This window comes from Procambarus clarkii, chromosome 65, assembly GCF_040958095.1.
Source record: "Procambarus clarkii isolate CNS0578487 chromosome 65, FALCON_Pclarkii_2.0, whole genome shotgun sequence".
NCBI classification, from domain to species: domain Eukaryota; kingdom Metazoa; phylum Arthropoda; class Malacostraca; order Decapoda; family Cambaridae; genus Procambarus; species Procambarus clarkii.
The window spans coordinates 25,565,009-25,578,971 of record NC_091214.1 but is presented as its reverse complement, the minus strand read 5'-3'; the positions used below and the strand labels follow the sequence as shown (position 1 = coordinate 25,578,971).

The 13,963-nt window shown below is 44.8% G+C and overlaps 1 long non-coding RNA gene across 4 annotated transcripts in view; it reads left to right on the top strand.

Annotated features, from left to right (window-relative positions):
• Positions 1-13,963, top strand: part of LOC123771005 (uncharacterized) — a 424,821-nt gene that overhangs the window by 393,035 nt on the left and 17,823 nt on the right. For 2 of the 4 annotated variants that reach the window (XR_011223793.1, XR_011223795.1), the window contains one exon: positions 7,411-7,550. The exons of the other annotated variants lie outside the window; for them this stretch is intronic. This is a non-coding gene — a long non-coding RNA (uncharacterized lncRNA). The remainder of the gene's footprint in view (positions 1-7,410; positions 7,551-13,963) is intronic. 4 annotated transcript variants of the gene reach the window in all.

Here is a 13,963-nt window from a genome sequence, read left to right as displayed (position 1 = left end):
CTGTGTCGTAAGCTGACACAATCATGGGTCTTGCTGTGTCGTAAGCTGACACAATCATGGGTCTAGCTGTGTCGTAAGCTGACACAATCATGGGTCTAGCTGTGTCGTAAGCTGACACAATCATGGGTGTTGCTGTGTCGTAAGCTGACACAATCATGGGTGTTGCTGTGTCGTAAGCTGGCACAATCATGGGTCTTGCTGTGTCGTAAGCTGACACAATCATGGGTGTTGCTGTGTCGTAAGCTGACACAATCATGGGTCTAGCTGTGTCGTAAGCTGACACAATCATGGGTGTTGCTGTGTCGTAAGCTGACACAATCATGGGTCTTGCTGTGTCATAAGCTGGCACAATCATGGGTCTTGCTGTGTCGTAAGCTGGCACAATCATGGGTCTTGCTGTGTCGTAAGCTGACACAATCATGGGTCTTGCTGTGTCGTAAGCTGGCACAATCATGGGTCTTGCTGTGTCGTAAGCTGGCACAATCATGGGTCTTGTTGTGTCGTAAGCTGACACAATCATGGGTCTTGCTGTGTCGTAAGCTGGCACAATCATGGGTCTTGCTGTGTCGTAAGCTGGCACAATCATGGGTCTTGTTGTGTCGTAAGCTGACACAATCATGGGTCTTGCTGTGTCGTAAGCTGGCACAATCATGGGTCTTGCTGTACCATAAGCCCACACAATCACAGAATACATCCCACTCTCTAGGGTGGACTATTGCTGTACAATAACAGCTCCATTCACAGCTGCAGAAATTGCTAACCTGGAGAGCGTACATACAACCTTTACTGCTAGAATCCATTCATTATTTAAATTATTGAGACCAATTACAATTTTTAGAGATGAGCGAAAGATGGTGAGATACATAATAATTTAAACTTTAAAAATATTAGAGGAACTGGTTGCAAACCTGCACTCAGAAATCGCACCACGTGAGACCAGGCGGTATGGCAGGATGTGCAAAATTGCCCCGTTGAAAAGTAGACTTGCAATATGCCGAGAGAACTGACAACGTCAAAGGCCCCAAGACTTTTCAACACTCCCCCTCTACATATAAGGGGCATAATTGGCCGACCTCTCACCGTGTTGAACTTAGTTAGCTTAGCATTTTAAAAGCACCGAATCACCTTCAGTGGTTGAGTGTTCAATAAACCCCTGAACTATATGTTTAACACATCTCTAACCCTGTCCATGGAGGACAAGAAAATGTATATATGCTGGTTAGCATTGTAAATATGTGGCACGTCTGTGGTAGAAAAAAAAAGTGTTGAAGGCGGAACTTGATACACTCCTCCAAAAGATACCTGATCAACCGGGCTGTGATTCCTGCGTCAGGCTAAGAGCAACCGCGTCCAGCAGTTTGGTTGACCAGATCATTTGGTTGAACAAGGAGGGCTGTTCAGAAACCGGGCCGCAGGGGCGTTGATTCTTGGAATCACCGCAAGATAAGCATAATCTACTAATATAACAACTATAAAATACTACTTATATTTTCAATATACATCCATCTATATTTTGGTTATACATCAATCTATATTTCGCCAAAAATCATAATTGCGGACCGCCAACTGACAACGCGTCCTGGAGCCGCTAAAATATAATTAACTTATGCATCAAACAAAATCACATTAACAATTAACTTCATTCCATTTATTAATTGAATTTGACGATTACACAAGGTCTGAAAAATTGACCGGGTCCATCTCTTGGTTTGTTGCGCTTGTTTGTTGTGGAAGTTGTTTGACTGCTCGTTTGGCACGGTAAATTTGTTTGTTTAAGTTGGCTATCTCTTTCTCTGTGTTGCTTAATTTACTTAACCAAACTGTTATATTAGGATGATGTAGTCTGAATAATTCACTGTTTTGTGTTTCTTCCCAATGCCATCAGAATTAAAATAAGAATAATTCACTGTTTTGTGTTTCTTCCCAATGCCATCAGAATTAAAATAAGAATAATTCACTGTTTTGTGTTTCTTCCCAATGCCATCAGAATTAAAATAAGAATAATTCACTGTTTTGTATTCATTTGTTTTGTTTGCAATGCCGTCAGAATTGAAACAAGAATAACAATCAAAACAGGAATGAAGAATACAATAAACAAAGCAATGTTGCTAGCAAGCGCCCGGTCCTGCATGCAAGATAATCATTAACACGATAGCTTTCTCTACCTCTACTTCCGACCCCACCCATTCCCTAGCCTTTAATTTTTTGTTTTTTTTTTCACCCTCTTTCCTATCCGCTCCCTTCTATTCCACTTTCCCTCCTGTCCCCTAAGGGAGTAATTAACTGAACTTCTGGAGTCAATGTGAGGAAAGCACGCTATATGTGGCCATACTCTTCTCACTCATACTAACTCACTCACTCTATCCACTCACAACCCAAAAACGATCTCAGAGTAATCTGAAAAGACCTACGTATAATGACCTATGGTGAAGACCTAGTATAATGACCTATGGTGAAGACCTACGTATAATGAGCACATTAAGTCATCAAGTAAGACAGATTATAGGCTTGATAACAAGAACCTTTCAATAGATGCCAAGCCAATAACGACACTTATTAGGTCACTTGTACTCTCTAGGTTTAAATTATGCATGAGGCTTGTATACAGAACGGGCCGCGGGGATATTGATCCCCGAAACCACCATAAGGTAAGGTCTTTACTGCTCCATTTTAAGGCTGGTAAAATTACGGGCTCAGAAAATGTTCAGAGAACATTTAATGCCTGAACCATTCTGTAAAACACCAAAATAATTGGGAACGCTTCATATCCTTTGCATTGTATCCCAGGAAGAGGGGAGATATATACATCACCTACGTCAGGACAATGTTAGAGGGAGTGGTTGACTCCTTGAGAGACCAGGTGACATGCCACAATGTGTAAAGCAGTTCTTTTGAACAAAATATAAACATACAAGGACTCAAGGCTTCTCCAACACACGTTCTCTAAATATTGGTAAAATAAAAAAATGGCTGTTACGTTGGACTGTAACCTGCAAGTACAACAGTCTGGTTGATCAGGTGTTGTTAGTGACCCGGCCGTGGAGCGACCGTCACAACCACCAGAGAGTAGCCAAATATCCTGTAGACAGCGGCTTGTCTGCTACCTTATTCTTAACGCAGATAATCATAGACGACAACTTCTAGATGAGAAAAACACCAGAAATTATGATGAGGATTCGAACAACGTGCACAACTTCTACATCTTAGTAGCACTCGCTTCAAGCAGGTCGGTGTTCAATCCCCGACCGTCCAAGTGGTTGGGCATCATTCCCCCCCCCCCCCGTCCCATCCCAAATCCTTATCCTGACCCCTTCCCAGTGCTATATAGTCGTAATGGCTTGGCGCTTTCTCCTGCTAGTTCCCTTCCCTTCCATACATCATTGTTAACCTTACCATCCTACCTTGCCCTACAACACGATTCGCCAATAGGTTTACAACCAGGTATAAAATTACTGCTGGGTAAACGAGCGAAAAGTCAAGGGGCGATGTCTAGTCGACCATCCTTACCCAGGATACGAACCTGGTCGGAATCGTTGGGGAGATTTAGAGCGAGCGAGCTACCACTGCGCCGCAGTGAGTGCAATAGCTGCCTCCTTCACACACTCGTCCAAAGGTGGTTCCATGAATTTAATAATAAAAGAAAAACACGACCATTTTCCTGCAAAACCATTCTTGCAAAAGATGCAACAAAAACGGTGATTAGCTTGAGGATGATAAGGTGTGTTAAACTTGTATTTACTATGTGTGTCTCCAGGATCAAGCTATTAACGACGGCCTACCTAACCGTCGCTTGTTTAATGGACAGATTCTCTATCTATATTCTGTATCATACTTACTACATGTAACACTTTGCTAGGTTATGCTCCCTAAATGTCGTCAGACATCAGTATTCCCAGATCCTTTACATGCTGCGTTCCTACTATGGCCAATTTTGATTGTGTTTTGTGCCCTGTATTTTGTTTAAGGTCCTCATTATCGAATGTCTTTGCGAAGTCTGTGTATACCACAGCTGCATTTTATTTTTCTTCTAATGCCTCGGTGATTTTGTCGTAGTGGTCTAGTGTAGCCACCTACAGAATGTCACAGGCACCCCACAAGCGCCTACAAGCAAACACAATCACAGACCCTAAATATAGAGAGTATACTATTACGTGGTAAACAGTCTGTTTATAGGTGCACGCATTGCGCCTATAAGCAGACTAAGAAAAAATACATTAAGTTATAGGAATACGGCGGACTAGAGAGCGGAGAAAACACTCCACCATGTTAGAGTATTAACCAGGAACACACACCGGAGAAATGACTACCTTAGAGCCGTCTTACACACTGCACCGCTCACATTACTCCAGCCCGAGAGACACAATGGATGTGGCATGAAGGGCAGAAAGAGGGGAACGGGAGAGACGATTAAGAAGAGAGAATTTAAAGAAAGAGGAGGAGGGAGAGAAGGTGTAAGTGCGGGAGATAGAGAGAAGTCTTCCCTGGACCTCCTTGTTATGATGACCCAAGTCCCTCCTGAATCTCCCCCCAGGAACCCTCCCCCAGCATCCTGCTCCACGCCCCCACCTTCCCATGGCCCTTCCCTCTTCCTTGATGACACTCACATGACGGAAGGCATCATAGGAGCACAAGCCAAGGGTGTTAGGAGATAGTATTACAGAGGACTGAAGGAATGGAGAGAGGACAGGAAGATGAAATAACAGGTGGTTACTGGGAAGGGGAGAAAGGGAGGGAGAGGAAGGGGAGAGAGGAGTGAGGCAGCGGAGTGAGGGGAAAGAGTGGTGATGAGAGGCAATGTAGGACGGAGAGATTAATGAATAATTTATCAGACACATGAACAACGAGGACGTTGGTGCCATCCATATAAGACATCGAGTAAAGAGAAAAAATCATAAATTCAGGAATTCAGGGAGATGATGAAAATGCAGCAGAGAAATAGGGAAAGTAATGTGAGGTTTATAACAGGGTAAGTCCTTGAGAAGAATGGGTAAGGGGAGGGAGAAGGTTAACAACCCCGACTGCTTACCTACACACACACACAATAATAATTCCTGCTTCGGGACCAAAGAGCCAAAGCTCAACCTCCGCAAGCACAATTAGGTGAGTATACACACACACACACACACACACACGGGGTCTGGTAGCTGAGCGGACAGCACGCAGGACTCGTAATTCTACGGCCGGGTTCGATTCCCGGATCAGGCAGAGACAAATGGGCAAAGTTTCTTTCACCCTGATGCCCCTGTTACCTAGTACCTGAGAGTTAGACAGCTGTTACAGAGTTGCTTCCTCTGTGTGTGTGTGTGTGTGTGTGTGTGTGTGTGTGTGTGTGTGTGTGTGTGTGTGTGTGTGTGTGTGTGTGTGTGTGTGTAAAAAAAAATTAGTAGTTAGTAACAGTTGATTGACAGATGAGAGGCGGGCCGAAAGAGCAAAGCTCAACCCCCGCAAGAACAACTAGGGGAAAACAACTAGGTGAATTCACACACGTACTCAATTCCAATACAATATTAATTAAGAGATAGATGAGGTGGCCAGGCGATCCAGTGTGGGGAAAGGATGAGAGGGAAGTAAAGGGACGTCAGGCTAGGGTAACCTCAAGGGTAAGCCGTCAAGGTAACCTCAAGGGTAAGGCGTCAAGGTAACCTCAAGGGTAAGGCGTCAAGGTAACCTCAAGGGTAAGGCGTCAAGGTAACCTCAAGGGTAAGGCGTCAAGGTAACCTCAAGGGTAAGGGGTCAAGGTAACCTCAAGGTAGGTAACACGGAGGATGGGAAAGAAGAGGTGGCGCTGGAGAATTGAGTAGTAGATGAAAACAGGTTTCATTATCAACATAGTAATTCCCGTTGTCGGGGACAGGAGGCCCGCAGCAAATGCCTAAATCCCGGTACCTATTGTACTACTATGTGAGTTTCAGGGATCAGGTAAAAGGAAACGTGCCCAACTGTCTCTGTCCCGCCAGAAGACTGAAGCCGGGGTTGACGGTTGCAAGTCGAGGACGTAGACCATCATCATCTACAGGATATTAAGTGCATCTGACTCTTAGAGAAGAGGACATAACCTGGTTGATACCTGGTTGATGGGGTTCTGGGAGTTCTTCTACTCCCCAAGCCCGGCCCGAGACCAGGCTTGACTTGTGAGACTTTGGTCCACCAGGCTGTTGCTTGGAGCGGCCCACAGGCCCCACATACCCACCACAGCCCGGTTGGTCCGGCACTCCTTGGAGGAAACAATCTAGTTTCCTCTTGAAGATGTCCACGGTTGTTCCGGCAATACTCCTTATGCTCGCTGGGAGGATGTTGAACAACCGCGGACCTCTGAATACATATAATACAAGTGATTGTAACTATCGTCATTACATGCCTATTTTAGACAATGTGACCTCCCTAGATGGCGGCTCCGGCTCCTGGACCCCACCTCCGTGTGCCAAGATCCTCGCCCAACTCACCCAACCATCCCCGGGTACCAAAATGTGTCTCCATGTCATGGAGAGAAAAATCAGGCACACGATTTTTTATAAAATCCCCAACTGAAAACTGCAACCAATTTTGATAACTTCGCTGCGTCAGCCGCATAACTCATGTTATTCTTAATATCGTCAAGTCCCCAACAATTTGCAACCTCTCGAGCAATTTACTGATCATTCATATATATATATTTAAATATGTTACACGATATATCAATTTCTGGAGCTGGTCAGATGAGAGGAGAGGAGAGAGGAACGGAGCGGAGAGAGAGTAAGGCAAGTGGTGAACGTGAGAAGTGAGAGAGAGAGAGAGAGAGAGAGAGAGAGAGAGAGAGAGAGAGAGAGAGAGAGAGAGAGAGAGAGAGAGAGATAGCCCATGCCTGTAATGTTACATTATAAAGTGGACAAGTGTGACAGATTAGCGTGCCACCAGCAACAGCCGGGTGGATCACGCCCACACACTAGTACACACCCGCACCTCCTTCCAGCCTCACCATTCGTGGGTTTGATAATGAGGGGAAATAAACAACAACATCGGGGCGGTTTATTACTGAACAAGTCTGGTGACTGGTAACTTAATATTTGACAGAGAGCATTTACCGTGAGCGTCCGTCACCATCATGGTATTGTTGTCAAATGTATTAATCCTGACAGGTATGTTTTTTGTCCATTTCATCCCAACAGCCATTTTTGTCTCAAAAATGTGTTTTGTTTTATTGTGGTTGTGTTTTTCCTTTTTTCATATACTTGTTGAGTCATGCAAATTACAGCGTGAATCAGATTGAAAACAAATAAAAGAAAATAGACCTCTATGAAAAATAAAATTTATCCTTTTATTCAGAGAATGTCGTCTAGCTATATCTGTATATATTTTAAACCAAAACTAACAAATCCTCACCTAACAACAGTATAAACATCAGAAGTTCACGGTTATTCAACATCTTTCCAGCGAGCCAACCGGGCTGTGGTGGGTATGTAGGCCTGCGGGCCGCTCCAAGCAACAGCCTGGTGGACCAAACTCTCACAAGTCAAGCCTGGCCTCGGGCCGGGCTTGGGGAGTAGAAGAACTCCCAGAACCCCATCAACCAGGTAACCTAAACAGATCTATTATTCTTTAGTACTGTCTAAAGTCAAATTCGACAGACATAAAATATTTTAAATAATCCTTCTTAGATGACAATATCATATTTTAAAAAATTCCTGCAAAGATAGTGAAAAAAAGAAATCTGCCTAGTTTTTGTACCCAGGTGAGGGTCAAGAATTTCGGATTATTCTGGTCTTACAAGTATGGTTGGATTCATGTTATCTTAAGTTTAATTTCACTATTTTTGTTTTTCTTTCCTTTTGATTTCTCTTATTATTTTTGGTTATCTTTGACTTCGTCTATATTTATTATGATGCTCTCTTTATATAGACTCTCTCTCTCTCTCTCTCTCTCTCTCTCTCTCTCTCTCTCTCTCTCTCTCTCTGTCTCTGTCTCTGTCTCTGTCTCTGTCTCTGTCTCTGTCTCTCTCTCTCTCTCTCTCTCTCTCTCTCTCTCTCTGTCTCTGTCTCTGTCTCTCTCTCTCTCTCTCTCTCTCTCTCTCTCTCTCTCTCTCTCTCTCTCTCTCTCTGTCTCTGTCTCTGTCTCTGTCTCTCTCTCTCTCTCTCTCTCTCTCTCTCTCTCTCTCTCTCTCTCTCTCTCTCTCTCTCTCTCTCTCTCTCTCTCTCTCTCTCTCTCTCTCTCTCACCCCTCTACGATTTTTTGCACCCCGCGGCTTCACAACATACCAGTGTCTAGAGTATAAAAAATATACAAATACAAGACTGCATTAGCTGGCGCGGCGTTGCCTCTCAGTGTTTGTAAACTAGGAAATGCGGCGAATTAGGAGGGAGTGTAGGGTGAGTGGGTAGGCAGGAACTCACGTTGTTGTTGTTGTTTTTAGATTCAGTTACAGGGAACAAAAAGTGGCAAGTAGCACGGGCTATGGTGAGCCCGTAGTGGACTTACCTGGCCCAGGAGCGGAGCTGTAACTGGTTCAGGAACTCATCCATTACCCACAATATATACTCTCAGCCACTATGCTACTCACAGAAAACACCGCCCGCTTTCCGTATTCTTCCACAACATAATCTTACACCCAAGGCTCCGGTATGGAATCTTCTTCCCCAGTGGAACATTCTTGTCTTTTTTCTTTCCCCTGGAACAGACACACACACACACACACACACTCTATGCCACTCTGCCTACAGCCACACGAATCACCGTATCCCTCCCCCTCCATAGCCTAATATTTTATCAGCAACACCCCACCACTAACACTCCCCAAAAGATAACATTAGCATTTTCCCACAGCATGCACCCTCCCTGTCAAAAAGACAATTTTATAGATATAATCGGAGCGTGGGTGGGGAGGGGTGGAGGCACATAAAAATCGATGCACAGTCGGTACAGGGGTGCCTCACCCACTGACAGGAAATTAAACTATTTCGTCCCCACCTCTTTATCTAAGCCTATAAACACTCCCCCCCCCTCCCCCTTCCAACTCCATATGGTTGGCTCACAGGCGCTGACATTTAATGCTTCCTGACCAGAGGTGGAACTCTTCGGAACAATCCTATCCCCAATGTATACTACTAACCTCTAAAACAACATTCAGCCCTCGGAGGTCGTAGTCCAAAGGGGCCCGGGTTTGATTCTTGGCCGAGGTAGAAAGAAATGGGCGGAGTTTGGTTTATATGATGCCTGTGTTCACCTACCAGTAAATAGGTACCTGTAAGTTAGACAGCTGCCACGGGGTGCATCCTGAAGATGCATGTCAGCGAGGGAGAGGGAGAGGGAGAGAGAGAGAGATGTTGTAGATATGATAAATAACAACAGATCGGGAGTCAGTACATTAGACAACCCACGGTGTTAGAAAGGCGGGGGTCCAAGAGCTAACTGCTCGATCCTGCAGGCAAAAATAGAAGAGCGAACACACACACACACACACACACACACACACACAATAAGACTTGGGGGTTGATATCACGCCAGACCTGTCCCGTGAAGCCCATATCAAGAGGATAACATCAGCGGCATATGCCAGGTTGGCCAACATAAGAACGGCATTTAGAAACATTTGTTAGGAATCAATTTGTTCAGAACTTTGTATACCACATATGTCAGACAATCTTGGAGAATGCAGCCCCAGCATGGAGTCCATATTTTGTCAAACATAAGGCTAAACTGGAAAAGGTTCAAAGGTTTGCCACCAGACTAGTACCCGAGCTGAGAGGTATGAGCTACAAGGAGAGACTACGGGAATTAAACCTCACGTCGCTGGAAGTCAGAAGAGTTAGAGGGGACATGATCACCACATAGAAGATTCTCAAAGGAATTAATAGGGTAGATAAAGATAGGCTATTTAACACAAGGGGCACACGCACTAGGGGACACAGGTGGAGACTGAGTACCCAAATGAGCCACAGAGATATTAGAAAGAACTTTATAGTGTCAGAGTGGATGACAAATGGAATGCATTAGGAAGTGATGTGGCTGACTCCATACACAGTTTCAAGTGTAGATATGATAGAGCCCAGTAGGCTCAGGAACCTGTACACCTGTTGATTGACAGTTGAGAGGCGGGACCAAAGAGCCAGAGCTCCCCCCCCCCCACCCCGCAAGCACAAATAGGTGAGTACACAGACAACCGCCCAACGCTCCTAGATGAATGGCGGAAACACAAACGGGATTCCACCCACGGACCCTCCACACCACCCACGGACCCTCCACAGTCAATACTCTTCTGTCTATAGAGTGATGGCCAGCTGATCTGCCTAATTCGCGAGGTGAACGGTGATTGGTTAACCTGCGAGTCTAAGGGTTATACATTTCTTGAACACGTTTACCTTCCCTTTCATTTACCTTTCAATGATGATACGGATCAACGTCCCCACCACCCGGTCTCTGGCCCAGCCTCCTGGCTGGTGGTCTCGTCATCCAGGCACTTAGCTTCTGAATTGTTTAAGCGTAGGTTAGACAAATCAATTAGAATGCAATTCATACGTAAGACTGTGAGCCGCGGCTTCTAACAGCCTGGTTGATCCAGGCTATGAGTCACAGCCTGGTTGATCAGGTATCCTTTGGAGGTGCTTATCCAGTTCTCTCTTGAACAGTGTGAGGGTCGGCCAGTTATGCCCCTTATGTGTAGTGGAAGCGTGTTGAACAGTCTCGGGCCTCTGATGTTGATAGTTCTCTCTTGAACACTGTGAGGGGTCGGCCAGTTATGCCCCTTATGTGTAGTGGAAGCGTGTTGAACAGTCTCGGGGTCTGTGATGTTGATAGTTCTCTCTTGAACACTGTGAGGGGTCGGCCAGTTATGCCCCTTATGTGTAGTGGAAGCGTGTTGAACAGTCTCGGGGTCTGTGATGTTGATAGTTCTCTCTTGAACACTGTGAGGGGTCGGCCAGTTATGTCCCTTATGTGTAGTGGAAGCGTGTTGAACAGTCTCGGGCCTCTGATGTTGATAGTTCTCTCTCAGAGTACCTGTTGCACCTCTGCTCTTCAACGGGGGTATTCTGCACATCCTATTTATAGCAACTATTTGACCAAACGCATCTATATACTGTTGGACCTTCAAAAGTTCACACTTTGTATTACTAACTTAGCCCAAATGGTATTCTAGTAAATCAGAAATGTAGCTAAAAGAGCCTAACCTAACCAACCAACCTTAGTGCTAATACATGCTATCTTAGGCATGTTATTGAACAAGGAGTGCCGGACCAACCAGGCTGTAGTGGATATGTGGGCCTGCGGGTCGCTCCAAGCAACAGCCTGGTGGACCAAGTTATCACAAGTTGAGTAGAAGAACTCCCAGAACCACAGACAAATGGGATATTTGTCTGCCCGATGTACCTGTATTGTACCTGTATGGGGCTCTGGGAGTTCTTCCACTCCCGAGGCCGGCACCGGGGCAACGCTTGACTTCACATTGACTTAAGATGTGATGTAGTTCATTGGTGGTTGATATGTGAGTCACGCAGCATCTCGTTAACACCAAAAGTTTAGATATATTGAATCCATGGCACACCTTTCCAGAGACATTTCTCGCATAGCAATATTCCCCAAGATGCTCTTTATCCCAACGGGACAGTCTAGTCAGGATGCTCTTAATCAACAACTTTAAAAAAATACTTCTTTTGAAGCCAATTTACATGTACTTAATATACCTCAAAATATCTCTGCATTAAAATAAAATTATTGATCCAAATATACACAATATAACGTATTGACCTCTATATCAACATGGCGTAATGTACGAAGAACAATGTCATCGAATAACGACAAATAATTGGAAAATAATTATGTGGCAGGAGGAGGAGGAGAAGGCGGCAGGAACCCATGTAATAGCAGCTAACTTTATATGGACGACCTTCACATATTGGAGCTGCCATGGCCGCCGTAGCTGCCCCATAAACTAATTATACTTCACAAACTTCTAAATTTAATTATGCAACATAATAATTACGCGAGAGACCCACACGCAGGGCAGACCGGGTCGGGTCCACCAGCAAACATGGCGACGAGGAGCAAAATAATTATTTCCGGTACATTTTCCACCTGGTTGATGGGGTTCTGGGAGTTCTTCTACTCCCCAAGCCCGGCCTGAGACCAGGCTTGACTTGTGAGAGTTTGGTCCACCAGGCTGTTGCTTGAAGCGGCCCGCAGGCCCACAAACCCATCGGTTTCTAACAATATATAACTAAGCAGTTCCGTTCTCTAGGTTTGCCACTTCGTAAAAAGCGCAACTGTTTTGCCTGACAAAAAAAATGTACAAACCCAAGCAACCCACTTAACATACTGACGCCGACGCATAGAAAACGTCAATATTACCACGCGTTAATTTTTACTAGTAAGTCGTATTTTTAACGGTTAAAAATGCGATGATGTCAAAGGACGGATTGAGTTAGGTAAAGTTCGCTATCAATAACATAACCATTTTAAAATGTAATTATATTCTAAGACTGATGTGATGCAGGGAGCCGGTCGGCCGAGCGGACTTGTGATCCTGTGGTCCTGGGTTCGATCCCAGGCGCCGGCGAGAAACAATGGGCAGAGTTTCTTTCACCCTATGCCCCTGTTACCTAGCAGTAAAATAGGTACCTGGGTGTTAGTCAGCTGTCACGGGCTGCTTCCTGGGGGTGGAGGCCTGGTCGAGGACCGGGCCGCGGGGACACTAAAGCCCCGAAATCATCTCAAGAAGATAACCTCAAGATGCCAAGACCCTTGACCAGACATATATAAATCACTCATCACCTACACAAAGACAAGAAAGCATCAGTGGCAATATAATAGTCAAACTTGTCATAAGGTGTCTATAATATACTACTTCACTCTCCACTATAATATGCACAATATTTACATTATTTTAAAGTGAAACTTATTTTTTAATGGAGCAAGAAGGCAACTAAGTAGAAAATAAGAAGGAAGAAATCCTGGAAAGTTTTTTTCCAACGTCATCCAGGATATGCAGAGTGCTGTAGGTTTTAGTGGTCAGCTGGCTGTGAGTGGACAAGGTACTGGGATCTAAATAGAGGACGAAAACCTACTAATTACCCTCATATACAACCTCGGATGCAGCAGCTAAATATATCGCTGAGAAGATACAGATTATAGAGAACAAGTAAACATAGGAACTCGGTGCCAAATGTCCTCCAGCATGATACTACCCACCACCTATCCTTACCCCATCCCCTCACAGTATACCTACCCCTCCCTCTATCATCGAAAAAAGCAAAAGAGGAGGAGACAGATAGGAGGAGGTAAAAACGAAGGAAAATAAGGAGGAAAGCAAGTATGATCACCTTCTGTGGTTGATTGTTCAATAAATCCCTGAACTATATGATTAACACTTCTCTAACCCTGTCCATGGAGGACAGAAGAAAATGTATATATGCTGGTTAGCATTGTAAATGTCTGGCCACGTCTGTGGTAGGAAATAATAATAATAATAATAATAATAAAACTGCTTCTTGATGGTCAAATTTGGACCTGCCTCTGTGAGGACAAGACCCTACAAGGACGGTGGGGAGGATAGAGTGCGAGAGAAGCAGAGAGTTGAGGATAGAAGGATAGAGTAGCGCGGAAGACGCCTCGCTACCCGCCACCACGAGAGACAACCGCCAGTGCACAACGCCAAGCCCTGGTGAAAATGTTGCAGAAGATGCAAAGTTAAGGTGACTATGGCAAGTCAACCATAGATGCAGGTTACTGGCCTCCACACCCCGTGCACCGTCAGTACATTAAAGTATAACTAGAATATATCCTCGGGGTATACTCATCTTGTATTCAGAGTATACGAAAGTTTTACCGCTTGCATATAATATTGCATTATTGTTTGCCCTTAGTGCTGGCACAATGTGTTTTAATTATCAGGGGAAAGTGCTAAGCCATTACACTAACAACACACCTGCTACCACCAGCCCCCTGTGCTTCCCTCACACTAACCACACACCTGCTACCACCAGCCCCCTGTGCTTCC